Source organism: Gopherus evgoodei, chromosome 2 (genome assembly GCF_007399415.2).
Source record: "Gopherus evgoodei ecotype Sinaloan lineage chromosome 2, rGopEvg1_v1.p, whole genome shotgun sequence".
In the NCBI taxonomy this organism is placed as follows: domain Eukaryota; kingdom Metazoa; phylum Chordata; order Testudines; family Testudinidae; genus Gopherus; species Gopherus evgoodei.
This window is the reverse complement of record NC_044323.1, coordinates 296,235,046-296,252,275: the sequence shown is the minus strand read 5'-3', so window position 1 is coordinate 296,252,275 and position 17,230 is coordinate 296,235,046. Positions and strand designations below refer to the sequence as shown.

At 48.0% G+C, this 17,230-nt stretch overlaps 2 non-coding genes across 2 annotated transcripts; both read right to left on the bottom strand.

Annotated features, from left to right (window-relative positions):
• Positions 1-284: 284 nt before the first annotated feature.
• Positions 285-357, bottom strand: TRNAV-AAC. The gene has a single exon. It is a non-coding gene; the product is annotated as a tRNA-Val (tRNA).
• A 9,473-nt stretch (positions 358-9,830) lies between these two features.
• On the bottom strand, positions 9,831-9,903 carry TRNAV-AAC. The gene has a single exon. It is a non-coding gene; the product is annotated as a tRNA-Val (tRNA).
• Between the last annotated feature and the right edge of the window lie 7,327 nt (positions 9,904-17,230).

The following is a 17,230-nucleotide window of genomic DNA, read 5'->3' as shown; positions in this document are numbered from 1 at the left end:
TCCACCTTGCGAAGTGTCCATGCTCTGGGGGTGTGAGTGCTGCCTAATTAGAGTCCCAGACACCTTGTCTACCTGGGAGCTCTTCTGCTCTTCAACCAGCCTCTTCATCCCACAAGCATTCCAGGAGTGGGGGGAGGGGGAAAGCCACTTCACAGGCATTCAGAGAGGGAAAGGACAAAAGTGGGAGGGAGGGGAAGTATAACAGACCTTTTGAGCACAGAAATCACTGCTGCTCCTACAACAGCAGGGACAGGCCAGTAGGAGCTGGGAAAATTAAGCCCTCATGTTTCTGCCTGGTTTTGAACCAGGGACCTTTTGTGTGTTAGGCAAAAGTGATAACCACTACACTACAGAAACTCTGCCAGGGGGTTTTGTCCCTCTCTTCATAAGAACATAAGAGTGGCCATACTGGGTCAGACCAAAAATCCATCCAGTCCAGTATCCTGTCTGCCAACAGGAACCAATGCCAGGTGCCCCAGAGGGAGTTAACCTAACAGGCAATGATCAAGTGATCTCTCTCCTGCCATCCATCTCCACCCTCTGACAAACAGAGGCTAGGAATACCATTCCTTAAACATCCTAGCTAATAGCCATTCATGGACTTAATCTCCATTAATTTATATGCAAAAGGAATAGGAGTACTTGTGGAACCTCAGAGACTAACAAATTTATTTGAGCGTAAGCTTTCCTGGGATAAAACCCACTTCATCGGATGCATGCAGTAGAAAATACAGTAGGAGGAGATATATATATGTATACACACACACAGAGAACATGAAAAAATGGGTGTTGCCATACACACTATAACAAGAGTGATCAGTTAAGGTGAGCTATTATCAGCAGGAGAAAAAAACCTTGTGTAGTAATAATCAGGATGGCCCATTTCCAACAGTTTTCAGGAAGGTGTGAGGAACATTAGGGGGACAAATAAACATGGAGAAATAGTTTTACTTTCTGTAATGACCCATCAACTGCCAGTCTTTATTCAAGCCTAATTTCATGGTGTCCAGTTTGCAAATTAATTCCAATTCAGCAGTCTCTCATGGGAGTCTGTTTTTGAAGGTTTTTTGTTGTAATATTGCGACTTTTAGGTCTGTAAATGAGTGACCAGGGAAATTGAAGTGTTCTCCGACAGGTTTTTGAATGTTATAATTCTTCATGTTTGATTTGCGTCCATTTGTTCTTTTATGTAGAGACTGTCCGGTTTGGCCAATGTACATGGCAGAGGGGCACGCTGGCACATGATGGCATATATAACACTGGGAGATGTGCAGGTGAATGAGCCTCTGATAGTGTGGCTGATGTGATTAGGTTCTATGATGGTGTTTCCTGAATAGATATGTGGACAGAGTTGACAATGAGCTTTGTTGCAAGGATAGATTCCTGGGTTAGTGTTTGTGTTGTGTGGTTGCTGGTAAGTATTTGCTTCAGGTTGGGGGGCTGTCTGTAAGCAAGGACTGTCCTGTCTCCCAAGATCTGTGATAGTGAGAGATAGTCCTTCAGGATAGGTTGTAGATCCTTGATGATGCGCTGGAGAGGATTTAGTTGGGGGCTGAAAGTGATGGTTAGTGGCATTCTGTAACTTGCTTTGTAACCTGTCCTGTAGTAGGTGACTTCTGGGTACTCTTCTGGCTCTGTCAATCTATTTCTTCACTTCAGCAGGTGGGTATTATAGTTGTAAGAACGCTTGATAGAGATCTTGTAGGTGCTTGTCTCTGCCTGAGAGGTTGGAGCAAATGCTGTTGTATTTTAGAGCTTGGCTGTAGACAATGGATCGTGTGGTGTGGTCTGGGTTAAAGCTGGAGGCATGTAGGTAAGTATAGCGGTCAGCAGGTTTCCAGTATAGGGTGGTGTTTATGTGACCATCGCTTACTAGCACTGTAGTGTCCAGGAAGTGGATCTGTTGTGTGGACTGGTCCAGGCTGAGGCTGATGGTGGGATGGAAATTGTTGAAATCACGGTGAAATTCCTCAAGGGTTTTATTTTCCATGGGACCAGGTGATGAAGATGTCTTAAGTTAGCACAAGTAGAGTAGGGGCATTAGGGAACGAGAGCTGAGGAAGTGTTGTTCTAAGTCAGCCATAAAAAAGTTGGCATCCTGGGGGCCATGCGAGTACCCATAGCAGTGCCGCTGACTTGAAGGTTTACATTGTCCCCAAATGTGAAATAGTTGTGGGTGAGGACAAAGTCACAACGTTCAGCCACCCGGTTTGCCGTGACATTATCGGAGATACTGTTCCTGATGGCTTGTAGTCCATCTTTGTGTGGAATGTTGGTGTAGAGGACTTCTACCTCCATAGTGGCCAGGATGGTGTTTTCTGCAGGGTCACCAATGGATTGTAGTTTCTTCAGGAAGTCACTGGCTCTTGAAGATAGCTGGGAGAGTTGGTAGCATAGGGCCTGAGGAGGAAGTCTACATAGCCAGGCAATCCTGCTGTCAGGGTGCCATTGCCTGAGATGATGGGGCGTCCAGGATTTCCAGGTTTATGGATCTTGGTTGGCAGATAGAATAACCCTGGTTGTGGTTCTAGACTATCTTATTGCCAAGGGATGGAGAAACTTGACCAACAGCAGGGAGTGAAGAACACCTCCCTAGTGTGGGGGTGACAGTGCCTCCAGGATCCTGACATCCTAGCACTTTACACACCGTCCTGGAGCCTCCCAAAGCCCCAGGACTGAGACCCCCCACTCTACTGATGAGAAACAGGCCTGGGGAGGGGAAGCTACTGGCTCAGAGTCACACCAAGTGTCAGAAGTATGGATGGGACCCCATAGTCCTTCTTTCCAGGCCCCTTCACTAACCACTGCTGCACACTCCCTCCCACAGCTGGCAATTACAAGCAGGCCCTCATGGCCACTCTCCCTGCCTCTGAGAGGGAGTGTGCTCCGCTGCAGCGACTGGACCAGGGGATTGGGAGTCAGGACTCCTGAGTTCCATTGCTGGATTTCCTATTGGTTCCACTGCAGGTTCTTTTCCTTTTCCTGGGGGACTTTGGGCAAGTTGCTCCCCCCTCTAGGGCTCTGTCCCCAGCAGTCAAATGGGGATTTCATACTTTCCCGCTATTGGAAAGTGCTGGGAGAATCCCCCAGCAAAAGCTGCTCTGACAGTGCTAAGCAGCATCTGACCATTGAAGGTCGGAGCGCACTGCCCAGGAGGAGTGTTTGGCTCTGGGGTTTCACTTCAGCCCAGTCTAGAGACAGGGGCCCAGCTATGGAGTTTTGCTCAAGAAGACCAACTCTCCAATTTGTTAAGGGTGTTTTGAATTCCAATCCTGCGCTCCAAAGTGCTTGATGTCAGTTGTAAATATTAGAAGCATGCTCTCCACTCCATTTTCCAAATCATTCATGAAAATATTGAATAGTACCGGACTGCGGATTGATCTCTGCCGGACCCACTAGGTACACCCTCTCCGTTGGACAGCCCAACCTGGAGAAGGACTCCTGGAATCTGGGCTTTCAACCAGCTCTGCACCCACATTACGCTGATTGCAGCTGGACTGCATATCCCTCGTTTGCTTGATGAGAATGTCCTACGGGACTGTGTCAAAAGCCTTAGTAACACCAAGATAGATCCCATCTACTGTTTACCCACCTCCACAAGGCCCAGAACCCTGCCAAAGAAGGAAAAAGGATGGGTTTGGAATGATTTGTTCTTGACAAATCCATGCTCATTAGTCCTAAGAACCAAATTATCCTGTAGGTGCTACTGATAAATAGATTGTTTAAGAATGTATTGCAGGATCTCTCGAGCTATGGAAGTGAGGCTAGCTAGTCTGTAAGTCCCAGGGGTCTCTTTGTTCCCCTTTGAAAGACAGGTCCTGTCTTGTTCATGGATGGGAAGATGTTCTTTTTCAGGGATCTCAGACGAGAACTGGGGTACAACACCTGGTTTGTTTAGGCCACAAAAATGGAGGCAGGAACCTCTTCTCTCCTGCTGGCAAAGAACCCCGGGTACCTAAAAGACGGACTCACATCCTTGAGTGGGCTTCAAAAAAGGCAGTGGTTAAAAAGTTTGGCCCCGAATATTTCTTGTTTCTGCAGACTAGACATTTTAGCAAACTTTAGAATTCCTTGGTGCTAAAACACTATGACACTCCCCTTTCTCCTTCACGGAGGGCTTTAACGCCCCTTATCTCACCAAGCCTCATGACCGCCCAGAGCTCGAGAATTGTCCCTGTTCCCATTGGACAGATGGGGAGGAGCCTGAGGTACAGAGAAGGGAAGTGTCCTGTCACCAGATAGATCAGATTGAACATGTTTCAAACCTCCAGAAGCCTCTTACCTTCTAAACAGGGGTGACTGTTTTCTAGTAAAATCACTAAAAGCGAAGGAGAAAACTTGAAAGAGGTTCCTCCTGGCACTCACGTCCGTGAACCCAAATACTCTGTCAGTCCTCAAGGAGAGACCTGGGGAAGGAGACTTGCTGAAGCAAAGCCGCAGGGGTCTCTGAGGTTTCTCTGGCCCCTCGCCCCTGTCCTGCCTGGCTGATGTCAGCATCTCTCTATGAGGTCACCACCCCCCATCACCTTGGACCAATAGTCTGAGGTCCTGCAAAACGCCTTTGTGATGTCACTGCCACACCCCTCCTTTGTTGTGCCAATATCCTGCCCCTGGCCAGGCCCTTTGGAGGTTTGAGCTACTCCCTGTGGTCACCCCACTCAAGCAGTGTTTGTTCTAGGCAGCAAGCTGGCTAGACAGTAAAACTTCAGACGCTGCTCCCAGTGCTACACTCAGTGTTTCAGAAATTAGTTGACTTTATGGCCAGAAAAGACCATTAGAGCATCTAATCGGACCTCCTGCGTATCACAGGCCCCCTGCATGACACAATAGCTACTTTTGGGGGAAAGGCATCTAGTCTTCATTGAATGACATCAGGGAATGGAGAATCCACCACTTTCCTTCGTAGCTTGTTCCTGTGGTGAATCATCCTTGCTGTTGACTATTTGGGGCTTAGTTGTAACATGAATTTGTCTCTTTTCACCTTCTAATCATTGGGTCTTGTTATGTCTTTCTCTGCTCCATTCAAGAGCCCTTTAATACCCAATCTTTTCTCTCCATTAAGGTACTTCAACACTTCAGTGAAGTCACCTTTCAATCTTCTTTTGATAAGCTAAACAGGTGGAGCTCTTTCAATAGCTCACTGGAAGGCATTTTTCTCCAGTCCTCAGAATATTTTGGTGGCTTTTTGCTGCCCCAGCTCCAATTTCACAGTATCTTTTTCAAATGAGGACACCAAAACTGGAGACAGTATCCCAATATCAGTCTCACTGATGCCGTGTCACCTCCTGTGATGTTATTGACATAATCTGTAACTTTATAGATCACCATTGTGACCACTGTTCTATATTTGCAGCCAATATGAGAGAAAGGTTGTCATGAAATGGGTCTATGGAGAGGTTCTGATTGGCTGATTATAATTATGCTATCTCTAGATGTGTATCATTTTTGTAGTTGATGTTATGAATATTGGCTCTATGCTGTCTGTATTCAAACTTGTGCTATGCTTCCAGGGAACACCCCAGCCAGACAAGTTGGTGTCAGTTCTGCCTAGCCTGCTTGATGGCCCATTAAGGACCATCAGCTCTACAATCAACCCACTGAGAGAAGGCAGATACGCCTTGTGGCTCAGCAAGGTATGCAGGGACCTGCCTATGGACAAAACTGAAAGGTTTTTCTATGCCACGTGCTGAATAGAGTGTCCTTGGGACAAAGAAAGCAAAGACCACATGGCAAGAGACTGTAAAAGGCTGATGCCTCATCTCCATCTTGTCTTCAATCCTGCTTCGTACCTCTGAAGGGACTTTGCTACAAACTGAAGCTCTGTACAAAGGACTGAATGACCCATCCCAGCTGTGGATGGACTCCAGAGACTTGATTTGAACCTGCAGTTTATTCCATCACTGCTACAAGCCTGAACCAAGAACTTTGCCATTACTGTATGTGAAGGGTTAAAATTCATGTGCATTTTATATAACAACCTGGTCTATGGATTGTGCCAGCTCTTTTCCAGACCCAAAGTCCAGAGTATAATCAAGGGACCAGAAGCCTAGCAAATAGTGACCAGCTAAAAGAAAGCTGGGTAAACAGAAAGCCTTGCTTGCTAAGATAGGCTTGGTCAGCAAATTGCCAGGTGTTGGAGCTAAGAACTAAAGAATTGTGTCTTATTCAGAGTTGCAGATTGAACAAAGAATCCCTGTTCCTATTGTGTAAGTCTCTTCTGTAGGGAGACGTTCTTCCCACAGATCCAACCTTGAGTTTATGAAAAGTTGGCAGATGTCAGTATAAGATATGGCATCCTTCCACCTCCCTTCCCAGGGACCAATGCCTTGCCTTAAGACACACAGAAAACAATCTTTATTGCCATATACTTTCACTGTTTCTTTGCTTTAACCCCTAGGAATGTACCTGGAGGACAATCGAAGGAGTTGCTCCTTTCCTATGGACCTCAAATCAGAATTCAGCATAGATATTTTATACTAATAACATTTTATCAAAGTATTCATGAAATGTTAACTTGCTAACTTGAGACCATGGGTGGAGACATTATGTAACCTGTTAACCTTTGGCTACTGTGCTTATCATGTCTTGCTGCAAAACCTATCCCAGAGTTTGGAACTCCCTACCCCGTCACTTTCCCCCACCCATGGAAAATCTATATATTCTATTGTAATCAATTAATAGTGTCTCTGAGCCTAATAAGCAAGGTGACACTCTGCCAGTGCTGTGTGTAATAAACTCCTATTCTTGCCCTCTACACGGTGGAGATTTATGTCCTTCACAGACACCTGCTGAATAAAGAGGAGATTCAGCATCCAGCTTGGCTGAATGTGTCTTCTCTCCCCACAGCTTGGTGATCTTGTGAGGAAATGGAGAAGACTGCCTTTGCCTAGCTGTACATTGCTTGCAAAAGAAACAAGTCTTTTTGGTGGCAAGTGTTGAAAGGAGCCATTAGACAAATGTGGAGACAGGAAAAATGTCCCCCAACTCAACTGGCATCTGTGGATGCTGAAGTCACAACACAAAGTGCTAAACAGTATATGAGCACAGGCTGGTGTCAGAAGAGTCTCTACCAAAGCCTTTTCCACCAGCAGGGGCCTCTCTGTGCACAGAACTCCTGGTAGTGTGATGGCTGCAGGCAGTGGAGAACTCTATTTTGGCATCTCTTTGTCAGTGAACATCTACAGAGGCTGTTTAAAGGTCTCTAGATAGTGATCTTTGGGAAGAGCTGGCTGAAGTGTCTTCCTAGTAACCAGGAGATCCTGGCTTGGCCTACCAGTTCTTCCTTGCAAGTCTTGAGGTAAATGGGGAATGTCTGTAGTTTGGAATTTGCAGGTGTTGTCCTGGGCCATCAAAGGGAACAGTTGCAAGTACTTTTGCAAAGCAGGCACCATGACTTAGCTGGCTAAAGCACTTGTCTAGTAAACAGAAGATTCTGGGTTCAACTCCCAGTGGTGCCTTGTTCTATGGGTTTTGTCTCCTCTGCTCACATTTTTCTGTGTCTTTCTAGGAAACAGAAGAGACCTCCCTTGGTATCCAAGTCATTACTTGCTAAGGAAAAGGCTTCTTTGGAGAGAAACATTGGAAAGAATCAAATCACAAGCCTGGAGTTGATGAAAAGGCTGCTGTGACTGGCATTGGCATGGTGGTTGCTTTGACTGCAATTGCTGCAACACAAAAGCCTGCACCACACGTCCTTGTGATTCGCTGGGGATGTCCACACACAGATGTCATGTCGTCTTCCTTTTGATTGTCACTGATGAAAATGGAGCAGCTGCGAGAAAAGTTCCAGAGGCACTTGCCAAGTGAAGTGGAGGTTAAAGATGCAGCACCCAGTGGTGCCTTGCCAAATGTGTCCACTCCTCCCACCTTTTGGTCAATCTTTTGAGGAAACAGAGAAGACTGCCTCTGCCTTGCAATGCAAATTCTTCCAAAAGAAACCGGTCATTTTTTCTGACAAGTGTTGGAAGAAGGCACCTAAGAAACATGGAGACAAGGAAAAGGTCATCATAACTCAACTTGCATCCATGGCTCCTGAGGCCACAACGCAGAGCACTGAGCACTGTACGACCACAGCTGGGGAATGAAGGGGCTTTTCCAAAGGCATTTTCCACTAGCAGGTTCCTCTCTGTGCGCAGAATTCCTGATAGATTGATGTCTGCAGGCACTGGAGATCACTATTTTGGCATCTCTCTCACTGTTTCAGTGAGCACCCGCTGTGGTTGTTGAAAGTCTGTGATGGGATCTCTGGCATGGAACCTGAACAGTGGGACCCCTGAGCCCTGTGTCCCACTGCCTGGGCTCCCTCTCACACTGTGATGCTGAGACAAGCTGTGAATCTCTGGCAGATATTGCACTTACACAGACATCCGTAGGTAGGGACACAGCCAACTGAATTACATGAATGCTTCTGCAGCCACTCATAACACTAATGATAGAGAGTCGCCCCCCCACAGCTCTGCAGCCTTGCACCCCTGGATCATACCATCTTGCCTTAATCAGAAGCCTGATCAGTGTGAGCTTATTACGCAGGGTCCACCCCTCCCTCACTGTGAATAGTACGTGAACCAGCCTTGTAATGGAGCTGAGATTTCCCAAGAACTTCAAGCAAAATACACCAGTTTAAGTACAGCATAAAACAGATTTATTAACTACAGACAGATGGAGTTTTAAGGATTATAAGTGGTAGGAATAAAAGATCAAAGTAAGTTACCATGGAAATTAAAGATAAATTCACAATCTAAACTTTACACCTTATTACACTAGACCGTAGTTAGGTTATGCACACAGGAAGGCTTAATGCTCGAGCTGCTGCACATGCTGGGCAGGCTTAAGGCCGGGCTCCCCATGGCAGGAGAGAAGAAGAAGACTCTGCCCCTGGAGGGGCAGGCTGGGCTTCCTGGATCCCATTTGCTCACAGCCAGCACCCTGACCCCACTCCCAAGTCATCCATGGTGCCCCCAGGTAGGCCAGAATGGAGCAGCGGTTTTCACTGCACTACGTCCACTTATGGCTTACAGGCAACCCCCAGACTCACCACAGCCCACCATCTCGGCCAGAAAGGAGCCCACTCAGCCTCACCATTGCTGCTTTTCCTTCCCCCCAGAACCCCGCTTCTCCTGGGCTGTAAGGACCCATCCCCTGGATGCCAAGAGGCAGCCACAGGGGTCTGTCTCCCAGCAGCCAACTGCATCTCCATGGGTTCAGCCCTCAGAAGGGCAGGTGGGAGTTTCCTGGATCCCAGTTGCTCACAGCCAGCCCAGCCTCCACCTCTAAAACCATCAGTCACGCCCCCAGGTTGGCCATAAAGGAGCAGCCATTCTCCACTTGGACTCAGCTTTGCTTGTTTTCCTTTCACCCAGAACCCCCCTTCTTCTCCTGGGCTGCAAGTAGCCACCCCTGGGAAGCCAAGAGGCAGGCACAGGATTCTACCTCCCAGCAGCCAACCGCACCTCCCCAGGCTTTGCAGAATGAAGGGTGGTGCTCTACTAACCCCACTTAGCTGTACAGCCTCTTCCCTGCCTTCCTCAGCTTGACTTTCCTCTATTGCCCCATTCCTGCCTCACTTCCTCCTTTGGCCAGTCATGCAAAGGAGCCCAGCAGGAAGTGACAGTCTCTATAGGCCAACCTGCAACAGCAGAGGTGGCCAAGCCACAAGCCTCCAAATGGTGACTGGCCTAACTACTCTAGGTTCTCCAGCCTGACACCAAGGTGCTTTCTCCACTGCTGTCAGCATCCTCTGTCATGCAGGGGTTGTAGTTATCCCAGGGACAGGCCAATAGGAGGAGTGGCCTTTCTGAACAACAAGGGGATCTGGGAAAAGGAAGCCAGCATGTTTCTGCCTGGTTTTGAACCAGGGACCTTTTGCATGTTAGGCAAATGTGATAACCACTACACTACAGAAACTCCACCTACTGGGTTGTTGCTCACTCTGGCACAGACCGATGGACAAATCTAGAGAATGTGGTGGTAGCCCCTCGATAGGTCAGCTGGCAGAGCAGAGGACTGGAGCCAGCACTCAGGAAGTCGTCCTTACCTCGCCCGTGTGACTCCAGCTTGAGGGAGAGCTTCTTTTTCTTCTCCTTGCTGACAAAGAGCAAGAGAAGAATGAAAGGTCAGGTGGGCCAACTCGGTGCAGAAGCCCATGCTGTCTTTTCCTGCTGCATAGCCTGAAATGAGGGACTCGTGGCAGTTAAAGGAACTGCTGAACTCTCAGAAAACATCCCACCCGTGCATAAAGGAGTATAGAAGAGCCTGTTAGTCTAGCACGCTCCCAACTGAACTGTTTCAGCAGCTGCTAGGTTTCTTTTTGGCCTATTACTTTTCTGTGTGGGATTTTTTTGTCAGCTGTTGCACAGAAAAAGGACATCATTGCGAGCGGCCCATGAAGACAAGATTCACTTTTGCCTTCCTTGCTCAGCTTTACTTGCTTCCTCACCCTATTCCTGCCTTAGTTCCTGTGTTACCTGAAGGCGACGGGGGCCCAGCAGTACGAGGAGGAAGTTGGGCAGCTAGACCCTGGTGGCAAAAGTCCTGCCACCACTTGTCACCCCACTCTCTTCTCCCAGCTTCACATATTGGCCACCAGGGACTTGGTGGCCAGCAGCACAATGGAAGGCAGTGGACAGAGCCACCCTCGCCTTGAAGCTCTGGCTCATTAAACCGCATCTTCAGTTGCTGATGGCCAATGAGAGACCAACAGCGCTTGCTATTTTAGCACTTGGAAATGCCATTGGTCAGTCATTGGATCTCTTCAGTGCTGTTACAGAACAAATGAAAATAGAATCTCAGTGTGACATTCTGTACCTTTGGGAGAGTGTGCTGTAACCCCCATATTCCTCATTTTCATATAATCGTGATCTTATATACGGAGCATGCCTTGTAAGGCATCGGGGAAAGGATATGATCTGCCGAAAGTCATTTCTCTACCCATAGATGTTTACCATTCATGCATATGAAGTTATGAGAATTGCGCAGTGTGGTTGTCACTATGCTGTAAGGTGGGGGAGTCAGCCAAATATTAGCTCGCCAGTGACAACAGCAAGGAAAGTAACCAACACCCGGACAGGGTGTCAAACAACCCATCAACAGCCATTGTTCAGCAAGGGAGCTACAGTGCAATCACTTACCTGCAAGAGGACACCCCAGGGGAATTGCTCAGACTTGCTTGGAGGGACACAGTGATGCTCACCTGACTCTGAAGGGTGAGCAAAGCCAAGAGGGAAGAAAGGACATCATAAAAGGAGAGACATTTGCCATGCTTTGTCTCTCTCGTCCACCTACATCTACAGACACCCCCACACCAAGCAACTGAAGCGCTGATGAAAGGGGAGAGCCTGGCTGAAAAGCCACCAGCCGGCCTGTGGTGAGAAGTATCTAAGTTTGTAAGGGCATTGAAAGGGTTAAGATCAGCTTAGAGTGCATTTTGCTTTTATTTCATGAAAACAACGAGGGTCCGGTGGCACCTTAAGGACTAACAGATTTATTTGGGCATAAGCGTTTGTGGGTAAAAAACCCACTTCTTCAGATGTATGGAGTGAAAATTGCAGATAGAGGCATAAATATATATTGGAACATGATGTGAAGGGAGTTACCTTACAAGGGGAGAACCAGGGTTGAAGGCTAATTCAGTCAGGGTGGATGTGGTCCTTTCCCCATAATTGACGGGGAGGTGTCAATACCAAGAGAGGGAAAATTGCTTTTGTTGTGAGCCAGCAACCCCCAGTCCCTCTTCAAGCTCAAATTAATGGTGTTAAGTTTGCAGATCAATTGTAACTGCAATTTCTCTTTGAAGTCTGTTTTTGAAGTTTTTGAATGGCTGTTTTTAAATGGCTACTTTGAATGGCTACATTTAAATGTGCTGCTAAGTATGGCAGTCCCATGTGGTCTAGTGGTTAGGATTCCTGATTTTCACCCAAGCAGCCCAGGGTTCAATTCCCAGCCTGGAAACAATGCAGAGCTTTTGCTTGGAGGGGAGGCAGAAAATGAAAGGAATGGGAAGGGATCCTGCCAGCAGTGGAGCTGGACAGTGTTGGGAGCAGTACTGGATTTGACGTGGTGCCATAGTGCTGGGCCCAAGCTCAGAAGGGGCCTGTAACACTAACTTCCTCCCCTGTGGAGAAACGGAGCCTCAGAGCAGCCTGGATTCAGCAGGGGAGCTGAGACCCCACAGGGCCCTGGGAACTGTAGTTCCTTGGCCAGCTCCCTGCCTTGGAGCAGAGAAGGAACATTTCCCAGCATTCCCTTGGCTGCTATCAACAGGAAAGGGAGGGGGGAAGCTGTGAGACTCCATGTGCTGCAGCTTGCTGTGGCTGGGGGGCTGGCTGCTATAAGGGGGTGGCACCGTGAATAGGGAACAGGTGTGCCCAAGGAGTAGCAGGCTTTGGCCCAGGTAGCACCCTCAGAAGACTTCCCCAGACTGGCTGAGGGATGCTGGTGTGACCTTACCTGACAGCCCCTAAAGAAGGAACTGGGTGGACTAAATGGACAGGGCCCCTCTCTATCTGAAGCTGGGCAAGGCAGGTATGTGAATCCCACCAGAAGATAAAATGGTAAGTAAGAGAGGGGAGGCTCTACTGGACCTGGACAGCTTCAGCTTCAGATACAGGACAGGAGGATTTCCACTTCTGAGCCATGAAAATAGAAATTGACTTTTCCTTTCCAGATGTATCTAATATTCAGAAAGGGAATCTAGCCCCTGCCTTCCAGATCTGAACACCTCAAAATCAGGAGTGCTCAAGCTCAGTTTGGGCAGCTGTTACTTCATTTCTCCCAAATCAAATATGCTGATCCACTGTCATTTGCTGTAGAAAAAGTAGGATAAAATTGAGCAACAAACGTTGGGGTCTTCCCAGTGCTAATGAGGGCTGGAATTGCTATTTTCCACAGCCATTACACATTTTTTTTTTAGTTTTGTTTGTTTAAAAGGAAGACAGTGATATTGCACTGGCAAATTCCCCATAGAAACAAAGAATGGAACAAAAGAATAATAAAGGCACCTCAACTTTCCTCATTTATGTAGGACAGTCTTATTAGATGGATCCAGACATCTTCCAATCACAGAAGCTGAAAATTGTTCCACTTTACTGCAGTTCTGTAACCATGCGGGAACCTAGAGGAGGAAAGTGCCTAACTCCAGAGTCTGCAGCTGCCTAGGGCCAGTGCTGAGGATTTAGAGTCCCTAGTGCTGCCATTACAAGGTTCAAGCATGCTCAGCCTTGGCATTGCCTCTGCTCCTGCGGCTAGTAGCTGCAGCTGTCTAAGGCTGGCCTCTGGCAGTTGCCCCATGGCTGTAGCCAGAGAAGCTACAAGTGGCTCTGTGACTCCTGGGGCCATTAAGCTAGAGCAGCTAAAGACACTGGAGTTAACCTCAAGGAACAGAGGTCACCAGCAGGAAAGGAATGTAAGGGGAGCAGGTCAGGCTTGCAGAGGGAGCTTTCAGCTGGTTGGGAGGGAGAGAGGCTGGTGTCTTCAAATTCCCAAGGGCTAAGTCCTCATTTTGGGGAAATGGTGTTTGCAGGTGGCTTGCTCACATGGCAGGATGGGGGCTGAGGGAGGGATCTGTCAGAACTGATCAGGTGTCTGCTGGCTTTAGAACTTTGAGCTGAGACTAGGACCACATGCAGTGACTGGTGACATGGGGGGGTACTGGAGACATGGATAGAGAAGGTCTGAATGAGGAAGGAGATAAATCTGTGGGGAGTTTCCTTGGTCACTAGGAAAGTTCTGCTCACTATGGACACTGGTAAACCCACATGGGTGTACAGCTCAATAAGAAAACTCGCGGGCTGAGGGAGCTGTGTATGGCAATGCATATAGTCATGGAGAGGTGTGTAATCAAAATGAAAAATGTCTATGAGGTTCAGTACTGGGTATACGATGGCACCAATGGCACTGCCCCACCAGGCCCACACTCGGAGCCCACAGTGACTACACTGGGGCCCACAAATATGTTTGGTGCCAGGGCCAACGAAAGGTTAATCCAGCCCTGACTGCCTGAGCACTATTTCAGCCTCACATTTTTGGGTGGATCTCCAACACTGAGAGCTGCAGAGCACTCCCCCGCAACACACACACACACACACTCATCCTGGTGTTGGGAGGGGAACAGGAGAAAGGACAAAAGAAGAGATGAAGAAAAAGGAGGGAGGGACAGGTGGATGGAGGAAAAGGTGAAACAAAAAGGACAAACCCTAATGTCCCCATGATTCTAAGGGACAAAATCCCAAGTGCGGAATAAAATTTTGCCTCCTTAAGCTCGCGTTTTCCATGCCTAGAATTCAACTCTCACCAGATGGATCAGACTGAACAGGTTTCAAACCTCCAGGAGGCTCTTACCTTCTAAACAGGGACAGCTGTTTTCTAGTAAAATCACTAAAAGGGAAGGAGAAAACTCAAAAGAGGTTCCTCCTGGCGCTCATGTCCGTGAACCCGAATACTCTCTCAATCCTCAAAGAGAGACCTGGAGAAGGAGATTTGCTGAAGCAAAGCCACAGGGGTCTCTGAGGTTTCCCTGGCCCCTTGTCCCTGTCCTGCCTGGCTCATGTCCTGCCTGGCTCTCTGTGAGGTCACCACCTTCCCATCATCTTTGACCAATAGTCTCAGGTCCTGCAAAAGGCCTTTGTGATGTCGCTGCCACACCCCTCCCTGGCTGTGCTAATGTCCTGCCCCTGGCCAGGGACTTTGGAGGTTTGAGCTACTCCCTGTGGATCACCCCACTCAAAGAGCTTTTCTAGAGCATCCTCAGATGTCTGAGAACACGAGTGCCATGGCAATGAACTGACGCACATGGCACCAAGATGAGATCATTAATAGACTAACCAATAGGAGAAGGTGTCATAAACAGATAAGTAGGAGTTAATAGAACAGAAGTGCTTCATATCTCTTTGCCTGGAAAGGGTTAACAAGAACAGTGAGCCTGGCTGTCACCTGACCAGAGGACCAATCAGAGGACAGGATACTTTCAAATCTTGAGGGAGGGAAGTTTGTGTGTGTGCTCTTAGAATTTGGTTGTTGTTCACTCTGGGGGCTCAGAGGGACCAGATGTGCAACCAGGTTTCTCTCCAATACAGGCTCTTTTAAGTTGAGAATAGTGAGTACTAGGTAGATAAAACGAGTTAGGCTTATGGTTGTTTTCTTTATTTGCAAATGTGTATTTGACTGAAAGGAGTTCAAATGTGTATTTGGCTGGGAAGAGTTCAAATTGGTATTTTGCTGAAAAGATTTGAATTTGTACCTGTATACTTAGGCTGGGAGGGTATTCCCAATGTCTATAGCTGAAAGACCCTGTACCTATTCCATTTTTTTAAATTGACAAAGATAATTTTTACTATTTTTTCTTTCTTTAATTAAAAGCTTTTCTTGTTTAAGAACCTAATTGTTTTTTTATTCTGGTGAGACCCCAGGGGACTGGGTCTGGATTCACCAGGGAATTGGTGTGGAGAAAGGAGGGAAGGGGGAGAGAGAGGCTAAATTCTCTCTGTGTTAGGATTACTGTCTCTCTCAGGGAGAATCTGGGAGGGGAAGAGAGAAGGAGAGGGGAAGGTGCATTTTCCTCTCTGTTTCAGGATTCAAGGAGTCTGAATCACAGTGATCTTCCAGGGTAACCCAGGGAGGGGAAGCCTGGGAGAGGCAACGGTGAGGGAAAGGGTTTACTTTCCTTGTGTTAAGATCCAGAGGGACTGGGTCTTGGGGGTCCCTGGGCCAGGTTTTGGGGGGACCAGAGTGTACCAGGCACTGGAATTCCTGGTTGGTGGCAGCGCTACAGGTTCTAAGCTAGTAATCAAGCTTAGAGGAATTCATGCTGGTACCCCATCTTTTGGATGCTAAGGTTCAGAGTGGGGAATTGTATCATGACAGAAGGACACTCCAGCATTAGTAGGGGAGAAACCCCTACTGAACATGCATTACACCTAGCAGCCCTTGCGTGGGGTCGGGCGGGGGCTGCGGAGGGGAGAGACCTGGGAAAGGGATGGATGGAAAATGTCTGTGCAGCTGGGACATGGCCGAGGGCGAGGGGAGAGAAGAGCAGGTGACCCCCGAGGAGCGAGGAGAGAAAGGGGGGGCTGAGATCCCCTCGGATTTACCACTGCCCCCTCCGTGGGGACCCCCCCTCCTCTCCTGTCCTGCCCCCTTTCTCCCTAGAGAGCAACAAGCAACATCCAGGGTGACCCCCCCTTCCCTCAAACCCCTGAGAAGTTACCTGTTCCCCTCCCCCCATTGTGCCCCATTTTCTCTCCCCTTTGCCAATGGCCAGTTCAAATCTCAGGTTTGGGGTGTTTCCCCCCATTTTCACCTGCAGTGATTTGTCCTTGTGTAGGACACAGAAATGGTTTCCCCGAGTGATTTCTGAACTGGGCAGAGGGTTAACGGGCAGAGGCTGGGGGGGCCCTGAGACAGGGACACCTCTGGGCTGGGCTGGGGGGGGCCACTCTCTGCTGGCAACAGGGCATGGGAAGGCCCAGGAAAGGGAGGGGGGAGCAAGTGTCCCCCATAGAGAGGGTCCAGCCCCAGGCTGCTACCAGTAGCACATTCCTATCCTGGCCGGGGGGAGGGCTTTCTTCAGCTGGGACCTGCCCCTAGGCAGCCCCAGGCTCTGACCGCATCAGCCCTGGCCTGGAGCCCCCAGTGAGTGGGAGACCCCGGAGGGGGAGGGGGCAGGGGCACTGGGCCCTGGCAGGAAAGTGACTCTCTCCCCTCAGATCTTGGTGGTTTTCTCTCATTTTATCAAATATGCAGTTTGTGACACAATTTCTTTGCAAATCTCAAAGATTCAAATAAAATAACCTAAACATTTGCCCCACTTCTCTCTAGTTGTCTATTTCTAATTGATTATGCCCTGAGATTTTTGTCTCTAATTATAAAATACTAAGAAAATCTCAGATTTACACCTTTTCTCAGATTCTTGAACACAAAATGTTTGCAAATGTTGCCCATTTCCTCTTTATTCATTTATCAAGTATTCATGTGAAACAGTCAGATTTTATCTCCTATCAACAACCGATATAAAATCCCTCTGATTTTCCACTTTCCTCTCTATAATTTGCAAAATGGATCCAAAATCTCTGATTTCCACCCTTTCTTTCATTGCTGAAAAGTGATCTGAAAGCTCAGGTTTTCCCTCTGTGTCATTATCAAATGTCATTTAAAAATCCTCTCGAGTTTTGGGCTGTTCCTTATGTTTTTAAATCCCAACAACTTCTTCCTTGGGGGGAACCTGTTGCCCTGAGTAGCT